The following is a 14,244-nucleotide window of genomic DNA, read 5'->3' as shown; positions in this document are numbered from 1 at the left end:
GTGATAACAGGATATGTCATAAAGAAGAGGTGTGAGGGTTGTCTTTGGCCGTGAGCTCTTTAAGAGAGAGGCTCTTGCATGCTGTTTTTGAGCCCAACAAGTGAGTTACGGAATCCCGTAGGAGTCCCTCCTTACCCACAAGTCACTGCTTTTAGCCATGGTGGTCGGCTTTTCAAAATCGCTCAAGTCCTAGCCAGGGCAGGATTTTAACTTCCTCTTTAGTCTCGCCAAATGCCCCTTGTTCTCTCATTTTCTGTGATAAGAGGCTGGCGGCTAAAATGGTGGCATATCACCGGTCTGCGGGAAGCGGATTTGCCCATTCGGGAATTCTGTGGTTGTAGCGGAGTGACTGGGACAAGCATGGTGACATACTCCTAGGGCCGGAATCTCGTGGAACCGCCCGGTCGCTACATTGGCACGTGTTCTACCGTGGCAGCTCTGGAAGGCTATCCGGTCCACCTGGGGACGACCTGTTTTCACAGCCCAGTCCCCGGATCACTGAATTCAACTAGTGGCAGCCCCTTCTGAAAAGAGTCATCAATTCAAAAAGAAATCTTTGTGTTTGCATATTTAAAGCCAAGATAATTATTGGCAGTCTCTACATAACAAATGTAATTTCAATTAGACTCTTTTTCTAAATTAAAAACTATTGCTCGTGTGTAATGAGTATTCCTAGTTGTTTTTTTTTTTTTTTAGTGCATTTTTAATGTTTTTATTCGAGGAACATTAAGAGCATTGAACAAAACGCTGTCCAATTACTATATAATGTTAACAAATATGCCGAATCCTTCATTTCTGTGCGAGTAAGTGAAGCTTGTGGAGCAAGACGGGGCAAGCCGATTATCACCGAGATTTTGAACGCTAAGCTAGATGGGACAACATTTGAAATTGTATGGCTGCAGAATAGATTCTTTGGCTTGAAAGTTGCCAGGAGTTGTCAAATTCTTCTTAATGGCTTACTGTCTCTAACATCTTTTTAAAGTTTATTTTTGAGAGAGAGAGATCAAGTGGGGCAGAGAGAGAGGGAGACAGAGAAGCCCAGGCAGGCTCCACACTGTCAGCACAGAGCCCACGGGGGGGGGGGGGGGGGGGGGGCTCGAACTCACAGACCGTGAGATCGTGACCTGAGCCCAAATCAAGAGTCAGAGGCTTAACTGACTGAATCACCCAGGCGCCCCAGTATCTCTAACATTTGATAATGTTATACGTTTCTTATGTTGAAACATTGTTGAAACTTCTACCCATACCTCGGCTATTGAATCAAATTAAAAACAGTATATGGCCTTCTGATAGTATATGAAACGATTGGTTGCAAAGAAAAATTTTGTCGTGGGACGCAGGGTCATTTTGGTACTCTCTGGCAGATTCCAAAAAGATGGAATTGAATAGAAAAATCAAACCAGACATCCTTATCTCCTTGCCTTGCTAACTGGTTTCTGTGGCTTTCACCGCCTGGAAGCTTATCACCAGCACATAGCGTAGCAGTTGGGGCTGTCGTTGTTGATGAAGGGAAGTTTATTTTTGGTGCTGGCATCATGGATAAAACAGCCCAGGAAAAGTGAATATCCGAATATATTCTCTCCATCTGACATTGTATCACTTGCCTCAGGCCTCTCCACAGTGTTGTTTCTTTCTATGTGGAGAGAAGCAATTAAAAAAAAAATCACCTGCTAAAACGGAGCTTGGATGTTGCTTTCCCATTTTCTGTAAGCAGGTTGGCTATTTTGCCCTTGAGCCTTAAGAAGCGTTGCTGATTGGCTGTTTGTTATTTTTTAATAATATATGGCATGTATCCAAGTAAGCATTCCGATGACCTCGACAATAAAATGTGATTCTTGGCTGCAAGGTCTATGGGGGGATGGCAGGCTGCCAGCCACTCATACATCATTTACAGGTGGCTGTTTCTGACAGGCCGGTGTTAGTTATTGTAAATGAGTGACAGTCCCTATAAGTCACCTGTAAGCCTTACTCCACTGGCCTCGGGCTTCCCGGATGCCCCGGCCCCTTCAGCACACGTGCTCCTCCCTGTCGAAGACCCTCATTCACAGACCCTCCCGTGCACGCTGCTGTCTGCCTGGGCTCATCAGTACGTGGCACTACCTTGTATGTGATTGACGATAATTAGGTTTCAACTGCCTTCTGATGCAGAAATACTATTAGAGCACGGCCAATTCTGGTCCTGTAATCTTGCCTCTGAAAGGGTATTGATTCACTCTTTCACATTTTTAAAAGGTCATGGCAATAATTCCATCTGAACTGTGCTAAGTGAAAATAGTTTGTAGAAATAATATGGTTGCTTCTTCGTTCCATGGTAATTGAAAGCCGCAATGGCTTGTTTCTTTTAGTATATTTTAATTACATGTGTCTCTTCGTCCCATCTTCCCCTGATGGAGTGTTTGTGAAGTTATAAAACAGTCGGCCCTCTGTGTGAAATGTCTCCTGACTTTTGGGCAAAGAGGACTTTTTTGTTTTCCTACTGTGTGACGTGAGGCCTAACCGAATACTTGGGTCATGTTGCCTTGTTAACGTAAGGCTTATAAAGGGAAGACGGGATTCTTTTCCCTGGCACTGTCACCTGCCTGCCTGTTTCAATGAGATTAGAGCACTGGCCTTGGTAAACAGGATACCAAATTTGCGTGCTTTCCACAAATTTTCATCGTAGCTACGCGGTCCTTTCTGGGTCGACTGAAAACTATTATTCTCGGTAGTTATCAGCCCCTAATAGAATGAATTCGTTGCGAGCGTGCAGATCTCTGGTAGGGTAACCACCCCGGGCAGGTGACAAGAAACTACGAATGCTGTAGCGTAAATTACTGGGAAACTCAGACTGCAGGTAGAGACTTTTTTCCTACGCTTTGCCGAGGCGAAAGAATTTTAAAGTGCTTGAATCGCGTGTTTCGTGAAAGGGGCCGATCAGACTTTATGCTCTGAGCCACTCTGTATATGTCTCCCAGTTAGGGGGTGAGGAGTGGGGCGGGGGGGGGGGGGGGGAAGCCTCAGCTGTTTCTAATCTCAAAAATGAGCCCGTCATTGTACTTGCAAACTAAGGGGCATATTCTCACCCAGAGCATGGGGATTTACGCACATAATTACCATTAATGCTAATGGCATTTATGTCTGTACAGCCCCGCACATCAAGATGAGAATATATTTCCATGTCTTCACGCTGTGAAAGTCCATTTAATATCATTCATTTTACAACTTATTTTTTAAGATGATGTCCATATTCTGTCATGGCGTACATATGCCTAGTTAAAAGTAAATGTGGGAAATATTGGGAAGAGATGTGATAGCTAAACTTGTTCGCGTGGATGAAATATGGCTGAACTCAAATCCATTCATACTCTTTAAACACAACGCTCTGTTCGGCTTTGAAACTGCTGGCACGCTTTTCATAGTGTTATAAATTTGTCAGCCTAATGGGACGTTTTGTAGATGTTTTCCTTTTTAAGTGCTTTAACAGGAGTAGGTATTCCATTGATCCAAAAATTCAGCTCAGCGTTTCATTTCTTCGAGATGGGAATCATACACTGAACGTCTATCAGAGATTAAGTGGTGGATAGTGCCCTCCATCTCGTCAAGGAAAGGCAATTCACTCCCTGCCGAAGTCTCCTCTCTTCTGGCCTCCGGGAACATCTCAAGAGGGGGGCCTGGTCTGCGGCCGGAGATGTCAGTGGTCATCAGAATTTGAGGTTGTTCCCCATCTACATCGATTGTATGATTCTCTTTATACATCAGGCCCAATAGCCTATTGAAAGGCGTCTTCACGTCTATGCTGGCCAAGCAAATTCAGATCCAGGTCTTGATTGATCTGTCCTGGGACTTTGACCATTAAGCGAAAATGATGGATTTGCCTCACCTGTCCCATCTCTGAAATCTTTCTCTTTGAGCCAGCCCAAAGCAAAAGGGTTCTGTGTTTAAAACGGAGACATAAGAATCCGACAGGCATGCTGAAATCCTTCCTGAGAGGTCTCTGTGGGTCTCCTTCAAAGGTATTCGGCCTCCTCTGGGGGAAAGAGAAGAGCTTCGTAGCAGATCTCAGAAGGCTGCGCAGAGGAGTGAGGTCGCTTCTGAATGGGCTCAAGATGGCCAACTGTGCCCAGCTGGGTGGCCTCAGGCACAGCACTGGACCGGAGTCTGTTTCCTCATGGATAAGATTGAGCGGGATGAATACTGAGTGTTTTTACTGCCTTGAAATTTTATAACCAGTGCCATGCCGTATTTGGCTTTTATGAACATTAGGATTATGGTGAATGACAATGAATAACCGAAAGGAAACACTGGTGTCCAAGGGGTTAGGCATGCGAGGAGGTGAGACTCCAGAGTATTATTAGATGTCTGGACACAAAATGCTAGTAGAACAGCTACGATGCAGGCCCAGAGCCTATGCCCGAGTCCAGACCACATCCTGATATGCGATTGCTTTGCATTCAACTTGCAGACTTGACTCTTACCAGCCTAGTAAGTTCCCCAAGCTGTGCTGTCAATCGCTGTGACGTCCAACCTCCAGGCGCGGAATGCACTGGGCACCTGGTGAGGAAACGGTTCCCCCTCTTCCATCTTGCCTAGCATGACCTAACCGGCAGGCTTTCCCGTACCAGTCACCAACATTCCCTGGGCATTTTCCTCTTAAGGTCACCGCTTCCTCAGTCACACTGATCAGAGAACTCTTGTGATCCAAAAATTCAGCTCCGCATTTCATTTCTTCGAGCCGGGAATCATACACTGAATGTCTTACCAGAGATTAAGCGGTGGAAGGTGCCCTTCATCTCTTTCAAGGAAAGGCAGTGCACTCCCTGCCAAAGTCTACTCTCTTCTGGCCTCTGGGAACATCTCAGGAGCAGGGCGTGGCCCTCCAAATTCCCTGGATTCTCGTAGTGTTTCGGTTTTCTTCTCAGTGCCCTAGAGCCCTGCTTTGTACCTCCATGGCCCCTTCCACTCCACACCATTGCAGGTATTTTTGAAAAATTACATGATGCGGCTTTATTACATTATCCTCACGTTTAGAAATAGGGCTTCCTTAGCATTACTTCAACACCTATTGGGCCCCTACTGTGTCTCAGCCTTGGGCGAGAGCCTGGGGACAGAACTGAACGAAACACCGTCCATGACTTCTAGGGCTTGATGAGTTAACATTTGTATAGCATTTGACAATTTCAAAAGACTTTCACATCCATTTTCTTGTGTGCTGTGCACAATGTGGAGCCGACGGTACCCTTATTTCCATTTCAGAGGAAAATGGAGACAGAAAGACTGGATAAGTTGTTCAAGATCCCCTGGTTTAGAAGTATGAGTGTTGCCTCAAACCCAAGTCTTCCAGCCCCACACTCCTTGGTCTTACCTCTCTACCACGCGCCTACTCAGAACGACAACTCAAAACAGAGGTATGACTGGTAAGCCCTTCTTGGGGTATTCCGTTTTTCTGAGAAGCATCAGACACTGTGAGCGAAAGACTAGAACAAGGGCCATAGTGCTCCAGAGAGGCTGGCAAGCGGTTTGAGCCAAGTCCAAGCCTTGCCTGTTCGAGTCGTGCCTCCTTCAGGTGCTGAGGCAAGGACAGCCCATCCACTCTTGAAGTTTCCAGAATCACAGTTGGGTACTTTTTTGAACTCACACCATTGAAAACTATCAAGGTCAGAACATGATTGAAGAACCTTCTCCCTCTCTCTTAAGTTGCTGCGTTTATATGATATTGTTTTCCACTAAAGAAGGTTCTCTTAAAAATGAGGTTGAGATCCCTAAAGAAATTGCTTCAATCAGCAGCAGGGCTTAATGACTGTTAATGGGAAGTGGAGATAGGATAGTAAGTGTTACTTTGATTAATAAGAGAACTGCAGAGAATTTAAATTGTGCCACTGATGGATTATTTTCTTCAAGCTTGATAAGCACTTCTCATTTGTTCTTAAATTTGGTCAATACTGTTAAAGGCAGCAAAATGAAGTATAATTAATTCTATTACGGCTGCTCAGACCAAGTGTTACTAAGAAACAGATTATGATGCAGGCGACAGCAGAACTCACTGTGTTGACAGTCCGATGCTCTGAATACCTGTCGTCGCTTGCTAGCCTGAAAGAATGAAGAAAATATTTCCGTATCGTGATTTCGAGATACCTAAAACTGTTTTTATCATCTGCACGTGTTCCGCTGACCTAAATCAGGGAGTTATCAATGCAACGACCAGCTGCCACTAAAATGATCCCGCCTTGGAAATATAGAGAGTAAATAAAAGATTGGGATCATATATCAGTTAAAACATCAGGAGCTGGATGCTCATTTTGAATTAATCACTAAGAAAATGAGATATTGATTTGATGTTGAGAGAAAGCTTTACATATTTCCTTTTTTTCCCAAAGCTTCTGCCCCATATGATGAGCCACGGTTTTCTTTACCTTTGCTCTTAATTTTACTTAGAAGAGTGGATAAACAGATGACATTCAGAGAAAAGATATCTTATTTTAGTAGGCAATTTTATTTACTCTGAGTACTAATGCCTGGCATGGCACGAAATTAGACCCACGACTTCCCTTTTTTTTCTGAAAACGGCAGGATTACACCAGCGTTTCCTGAATAGCTTTTTCCCCTCCCTCAACCCTTTTTGAAAATCTATCACTATCTATTTATTTAAAGGACACAAATGACTTTATAAGTCATGCTCAATGTCGTGCCTGAATGTGGATTGATACATACGCGGTCTTACCTCCTGATTTTCAGCTTCTCATTCAGTGATTCTCATCCCTACAGCTCATTCTCCAGGGTATCTCTGGTTAATTCCAGGAGTGCTTCCAAGCCTTAAAATGAAAATAAATTAATTCTACTTCATATTTTTTTTTTAAAGGAAATAAGCAATGTGTCAGTCCTGTTTCACAGAAGCCACCAAATAACAGCAGGCTTTTACAACTCCAGAAAGGCTGGGAATCAGACTCCCGCTGCACATGTGTCCTTCTGTTCGCTATTTCTATTTCCAAGTCTTGCGCTTCTTCCAAAGTGTGTAAAGTCACTGGGTGAGTAATCCTGGATTAACATAAAACCTAAGTGTGGGGGGCTGATAGGGCAGTTGTGAAGTTTCCCTGAAGTTCTACTTTCGTTATTAAAACTGTAAACCTTACCTATTATGAATTGAGGACTAATTCTCCTGCCCCGATGTCCCATAAACATAATTTCTAAAGACGGGAAAATTATAGGAAGTGCATTTTAGACCAGAATGCGAAAGTCAAGCTATCCTAGAAGCCATTGGCGGGAGAACTTATTTTTGGAGATAGAACACAGCGTCTGAGAAAGAGCCAGCAGCCAGCAGCCCAGGTTCTGGAGCTACTTATGCTGCTGCAAAGCTCTGAACGACCTTGGATGAGTGAGTCTCTTAATCCCTCTGGGGCTAAGTTCTCTCCTCGGTAAGGTGAAGGGTTGGCCCAACTGATCTCCCTCAGCCTTTTCACCCTTGAGAACGCTGGCCTTTCAGTAAAGCTCAAGCCTAGGATATTTAAAGGGTGCTTTTAAAGCTCAAAATGACGTGGTCTGTGCAGATACTAGAATTCCCGCAGTGCCTTAAGCTCACGATCTTCTGGGGCGGGTAATTCACTCTGCAAATGGAAAGTGGCCCCTGCCACGTATCTATGCTAGAGACAGAACGGCTTGTCTCTGCCCTCAAGGCGCTTGCGTGCTAGTGGGGGTGCGGGGCGGCCATAAGCAGGGGCACAAACCCTCCATCCAGTAAGTGGGGTACTTTTTCCAGAAGTGCGTTGAAGAGATGCAAACCAGGAAGTGTTTACGTGATAAAACGGGCTCAGAGACAACTCTCTGGCAAGGGGAAACCAAGGGCGAGAAAACTGACCACCAGAGGAAGGTAAGTGGAAACACGGAAGGGATAATTCAGCCTGCTTGCCTGAGTGATTAAGGCAGAAATAAGCCAGGTACTCCTCTACGTCGGCTCATTGCTTTGTCTGAGCTTCTCTTTTCTATTATATATACTTTCAGAGGGCTCTTGATAATTCAAGGGATAAACAAAACAAAACAAAACAAAAACAAGCAAAGGAACGATTGTTTCCGTTTCTTTTTACCCAGAGACTCCCAGCCATAACAACTCCAATCATCTTGACTTTGGCTTTCCAGATTGCTGCAGACAATTCAAGTTTAAAAACTTCGAGCTGGACTATTTCCATTCATACCGTATCTCTCAGTTTGCCCGTAGAATTTGGTACAACTTACGACTTTAGAATTACTGTATAATGCTCAGAGGTGTGAAACGCCATTTCGAGTAATGCCTTTCTTCAGTTAATATAGATAAATATTGATGGCAGGCGGCAGTAAAACAAGTCATTAAATTCTTCAGCGCGAGTGTGTCCCACACACTGCTGGAAGCTACAGAAATCGCACCAGGCTCTGAGAAAACCGCTGCATCTGATTAGACGGTGCTCACATACACCCCTGGCTTGCTCCTTCCAAACTGGAAAACAAGGGAGCGCGGGTGAGGCGGGAGAGAGCGCGGGGTGGGGTTGGACTTCCACTGCAGGTCTATTCTCTCCACCCTTTCTTCTCGCTACTACCCTAATGAATTCCTGGGTGAGCCAGAAACCTTTGAAAAATGGCTATCGGTGGCAAATGGGAGCTCCGGTGCCCTGAAAACAAAGCAACTTGAAACCTACACCAGTAACCCTATAAAAGCAGCTAAAGGTTTGGAGGGGCAGTACCCCCCCCCCCCTCCTCCACTGCCGTTTCGATTATTTGACTTGAGAGTCTTTGTGGCGATGCGGAACTTGGCGTGGGTCACTTAGATGTGTGGGGGTGGGTGGCTGGCTTCGGGGCCCAGATAACCCGTCTGTTGCTTGATTCCCTGGGATGAAAAATGAAGGAACTGCTTCCTGATTTTGTCACGCCATCCTTAAGGGTTGCAGCCCGGTATAGATTTTGAAGCGCCACGGCGTGGGGCATCCTTTCTTCAAGGTGTTTTTAATGGGCTCCGGGTTGTCAAAGACACCGCTCTGATAATGAGGCTGAGCCCCGTGTGAGGAGAAAGCTCTGTAATGAGGGAGGAGGACAATTTGTTACAGTTATGTGGTTACTTGGCCATAATATCTTTTTGAGGTTTATTAAATCATATAAAATTTCAATTTACACTGTAATATTCTATAAAAGATGGAGCACACAGAAGTAATAAGTATGACAACATTTCTTTCATTTATGAATCGTATTGTTGATTGTGTTAACACTGCCGCATCCAGCAGCAGGATTATTTATGTTGGGACAGTAATTTTCTATCTCCGATTTAATTGTGTAAAAGTTAATTACAAACTAGAATAAAATGAATGCAGTTATGGAAGGCAGGGAAATGCTGAGATAGGGTGTTATTGGGGGAAAATATTTACTCAGGCTCTTCCTCGTGGAGATCGTTGTTACGGGAACCCAGGGGCTAAGGTGGCTTTGGTCGCATGAAGAGAGGCCCTTGGTTTTATCTACTAGGAAATGAACTGTTCGGTAGCTTCCTATGTTCCCTATGTTCTCGGTGTCCCCTGTGTTCTCAGTGACCATTCTAGAAGCCCCTTCCTTTCCCAGTGCAGTAGCTGGGGCCCAGACAGGTTACAAAACCTGCCCCAGTCACCCTGTAAGGTCGGGACAGAGTGAAGACTAGAATTCAGGTCTCATGACACCAGGTCAGATGACTTGCGCTTAAATGTGGGTGTATGTTTGTTTCTGCCTTAAAGAGTGGGGGAGGGGGTTTAGAAGAGGCAGAAATTTTCTCCAAATTTCACCACAAGGCGATCTGTGCCAGGGGAGAAGGCAAATTGCAATGTAAGTATTCTCCAGTCGGGGACGCTCGCTTTCCCCTCTCCCGTTGAACTCTTTTTCCACGTTGCCATTGGTAACGACCAAATTCCTCCGGGGAGACTTCCTACCAAAGCAGAAAAGCCAGGTACAACCGTGCAAGGGTGGCTCCAGCCAGCCCTGACCCCCAAGAGCGAGAGGAGCACAGGGGAAAGAGACTGGAAGCAAAAGTGAGAGAAGCCTCAGGCCCCGGCCTAGGAAACCCCGGGCCTCCATTGACTTCCCCTGTCACTTCTCCACATGCGCTGTCCCCTGCTCCCCTGGCCTTGCCCAAGAGCCTTTGTGCCTCTCGCTGAGAAGGCGGGTGAGCTCAATGACACCCACTGATTTCCCGCCACATTCGCTCCCCTTTTTCCAGACAGATGATCTCTTCCCCTTCCCGTCCTCACCACCGCACTTGAACCATTTCGGGGCCCGTTGAAATATCAAGACTGACTTGCTAGGTGAAAGACTTTTATATTTAGTTTTTAATAGAGCAAAAGTGACTCTAAATTTGTTAATATTCTTTAGGTTACATAGGACAAATTACAGATAAGTGAATCAGTAATGAAATTTGTAATGAGAATTTCTCAAGTATGAAATGTTGGCGCAAGGAAAGTTAATTGCGGGGTTTTACAGCCATTACAGTTTATATCATAAATGCAAAAATGACTAGGGCCATTTAATTACGGTAGGAACACACTAAATTTTTATGGAGTGCCATTTTGTTAAAGAGGTACTCGGAGCATTAAGAGCAAATACAATCCTAACAGTGGGTCCAGGTAGCTTTCACAACATCAAATAAATATGCTATTGCTACAAAATTGTTCCTTAGATACTATAATTGACATGATGACTAATGAGATGGGTTTATTCTCACAGCTTCACATACTCAATTTACAGTGTCGGAAAGTTATTTTTTCTGCCGTCCGTAGACCTAGAAGGAACCAGAAAAATCCCTCTTGGAAACCACTATCTCTGCCGCTTCTCTAATTAACCTTCAAAAATGCATTTTGAAATATAGAAGTTGGTGCCTGGCATAGAAATTGGATTGTCTCAGGAAAAAAAGACCCAAGTGCTAATTTGTTCCTTATTAAATATCTGCCATGTCAAAATTACAGGCAGCTAATGTTTTGGCGCCTTTCAGCAGGGCAAGGGACAGCTTTTCCTGAGGGCCAGGCACAGTGGGGGTGGTTCTGGGTACCATTTGCCCCAGAAAACAGTGTTGTCCTCGTTGACTGCACCCAAACTCAAGACTCCCTGTCACTCTCCCCTCAACCCCCAGTCCGGCCAGGTCCCTGCAGGGGTCAGATCCCCTGGTCTCTAAGGGAAGGAGGGAATATAACAGGACAGACAGAGAATCCTCATTAGAATCCATCACTTTGGGGGATGCGTCGCCCTCCTCACCTTCTCATTCCAGGCTTCAGGAGCTTCCAGAAGACAAAAGAACATTTCACGGGGAAAAAGAGCTAAATTAACTCTGGACCCCTAAAAGTGATTCAAATTGTTTTGGAAACCCAGAATGGTAGTACTCTCATTATTTTGAAAACCTAGGACAGTTTAATCTCTCTCTATTATCCAGTAAATTCCCAGGGAGGATATTCTTCTAGCCAGTATTCCTTTTTCAAAAGCAAATGAAAGATATATGAGGTTTCCCATGTTTAATCAGTGGAACTGAATTCAGGGACTGTTGGTTTGTTACACCTGCATTCAAAAACCCTGCTCTGCCACGTAGTGACCATGATACTCTGAGCCCCTTTGTCCTCATCTGATAAGCAAGAAAGTAATAATAATACTGATTTTCCAGAGATGCTGTAGGACTCTGACAATTGAGTGAAGAATGTGTAAATATAAAAGCGGGATGTCACATGTTCTTAGCATTATTCACAATAGCCAAGGGACGGAAGCCACAAAGTGTCCACTGACGGATAAATGGATGAACAAAATGTGGTGTCCAGACAATGGCCTTAACAGGAAGGAAATTCTGACACCTGCTGTGTCATGGATGAATCCTGAGGCCCCTATGTTGAGTGAAATGAGCCAGTCACAAAAGGACAAGCGCTCTACGATGCCCCTCGTGTGAAAGACCCAGCCGTCAAAATGTGAGTGGTCAAGTTCATGGACACAAAGGTAGAATGGTGGTTGCCAGAGGAGAACGAGACATCATTGTTGAATGGGTGCAGAGTTTCAGTTTTGCAAGATGCAAAGAGATCTGGAGATGGTGGTGGTGATGGTTGTACAACGATGTAAATGTACTTAACGCCAGAAAACCCTGTACTCTTAACAATGGTTACCATGGCAATCTTTATGTTATAGGCATTTGATTACAATTGTTTATCTGTTTTTGGTGTTTACTTATCTATCTATCTATCTATCTATCTGTCTGGCTGTCTGTCTGTCTATCTATCTGTCTATCTATCTGTCTGTCTATCTGTCTGCCTATCTATCTATATATCTATCTATCATTTATGGACATTTACTTTATTTTAGGTTAGAATCTATACTATCTTTTCTTGCTAGATTGTTTCAGCTTTGGTGCTTCCAGGTTCATTGCTGTCTTTTTGAACAGGTTCTCATCTTTTGGGGGGCATTTTCTTGTTTTCTGGCATTAGAAGATGTTCCAGACTCATCTTGTATTCTCCATGTCCTGGCTCAGAATTGGCCACTTCTCCAAAAGCTGTGATTCTTTTTATTGGCCAGTGCTGTGTAGATACCCAGATAGCTATGTTGTAGGTGTGTTCATTGCTCCTGGGTGGTAATGCCTTTAGGCCTTCATATATATATATGTATATACACACATATATGTATATACATATATACACACATGCATATGTATATACATATATATACACATATATGTGTGTGTATATACATATACATATAAAGAGAGACAGAAAAATATATATAGATAGATAGATATGAATATGATTTAAAACTAATTATCACAGGGATCATTTTATACGTATCCCTTTTCTTACTTGTAACATCTTTCTTCTATGGTGGAAACTGCTGCTCTCGAATTCTAAGATGAATTTACCTATTTATTAGTTCTATTATCTACATAGATTAGTTCCAGACTTGCTAGCTGATAGTCCTGTGAGAAACATGTTTGCTAACCAGGTCACAGCATTTATGCTGCTTGTCTTTAGCCTTCCAGTAGCCAGTCAGGACACTGTTTTCCACGGTTGTTTAGTTATTTTCTTCCCCATCCCTTTAATGTAGTTGTTCATTCGCAATAGAGCTAGATTTAGTTTTAGTATTGTATTCCATTTGCCCCCCCCCAACACACACCCTGATTGCTTTGAATTATTTATTTATTTGGGATATGTGAAGCATTACTTTGACGCGTAAGTCAAACTGTACATAAGATGTACTCATAGAAGGATGGCTCTTTCCTCCGCCCTTCCTCCTCTCTTCTGTTTTCCTCTTCTCTCCACTCCTGTCCACTCACCTGCTGTGGGTAGTAGCCCATACCCTTCGTTTCTGGCTAACCCTCTCTGCATTTCCTTTGTGCAAATGAGTACATGGCTGGGTATTTTCCTATATTCTCTCTTTTTACATGAAAGGTAGCATACTCCAAATACTCTTTTGGACTTTACTTTTTTTCACTGAACATTAGGACATGGAACCGCCACAGTTTTCAAAAAGGAGCATACGTTTCAAAAGGCTGAGGAGTGCTGGGGCACCTGGGTGGCTCGGTTGCTTAAGCGTCTGATTCTTGATTTCAGCTCAGGTCATGATCTCATGGGCGTGGGATCAAGCCCCACGTTGGGCTCTGTGCTGAGTATGGAGCCTACTTCGGCTCTCTCCTTATCTCTCTGCCCCTTCCTCTCTCACTCTCTGAATAAATAACCAAACAAGTAAATAAACAAACTTCTTTTTATAAGGCTGAGAAGTGCTAAGTAGGCTAGACAACCTCCAACCACTTTAAAATAGAAGGACTCTAGCAGAATACTAGAAGGATCTTCTAGTCTAGAAAACTAGTCTAGGAAGACTAAACTGGCCTCGCTTTCAAAGAGCCTACAATGGAACTAAGGAGACAAAATGTGTATTCGTGGAAAAAATTGTCAACCTTCTGAAACGAATTGCATCTTCTCAATCCGCCGGGAGAGCAGGTATCAGATAGCGATAATCTTGTCAAAGAAATTCCAGTGCAAAGAGAGCAAAGCCGTAATGATTTGAGCTGAATGCTCTGGGATTTACAGAAATCCAGAGGTTTGGCTGAAACTGATGTAGATTCTGGCTCGTTGCAGGTCATGTGTCACTTAAATGTCTTCAGTCCACTGTGTTAGGTCCCTTACGTCAGTGCTTCTCAGACTTCAGGCGAGCACACAGCTTCCCCCCACCATCTTGTTAAAATGCTGCTTCTGATTCAGTAGGGCTGAGGTGGAGCCTGAGAAGGTGCATTTCTAACAAGCCCCAGGTCATGCTGTTGCTGCTGGGCCACAG

The 14,244-nt window shown here is 44.1% G+C and overlaps 1 long non-coding RNA gene across 2 annotated transcripts in view; it reads left to right on the top strand.

Moving 5' to 3' along the window:
• Positions 1 to 14,244, top strand: part of LOC111559517 — a 59,643-nt gene that overhangs the window by 8,823 nt on the left and 36,576 nt on the right. Inside the window, exons 1-3 of one of the 2 annotated variants that reach the window (XR_006594302.1) lie at positions 4,024 to 6,218; positions 6,836 to 7,001; positions 7,730 to 7,840. This is a non-coding gene — a long non-coding RNA (uncharacterized LOC111559517). Of the gene's footprint in view, positions 1 to 4,023; positions 7,002 to 7,729; positions 7,841 to 14,244 lie in introns of those variants that run through there. The other variant, XR_006594301.1, reaches the window with a different exon arrangement.

Source organism: Felis catus, chromosome A2, assembly GCF_018350175.1.
Source record: "Felis catus isolate Fca126 chromosome A2, F.catus_Fca126_mat1.0, whole genome shotgun sequence".
In the NCBI taxonomy this organism is placed as follows: Eukaryota; Metazoa; Chordata; class Mammalia; order Carnivora; family Felidae; genus Felis; species Felis catus.
Note: the sequence above shows the minus strand (reverse complement) of the source record. Positions and strands in the feature narration are given on the sequence as shown.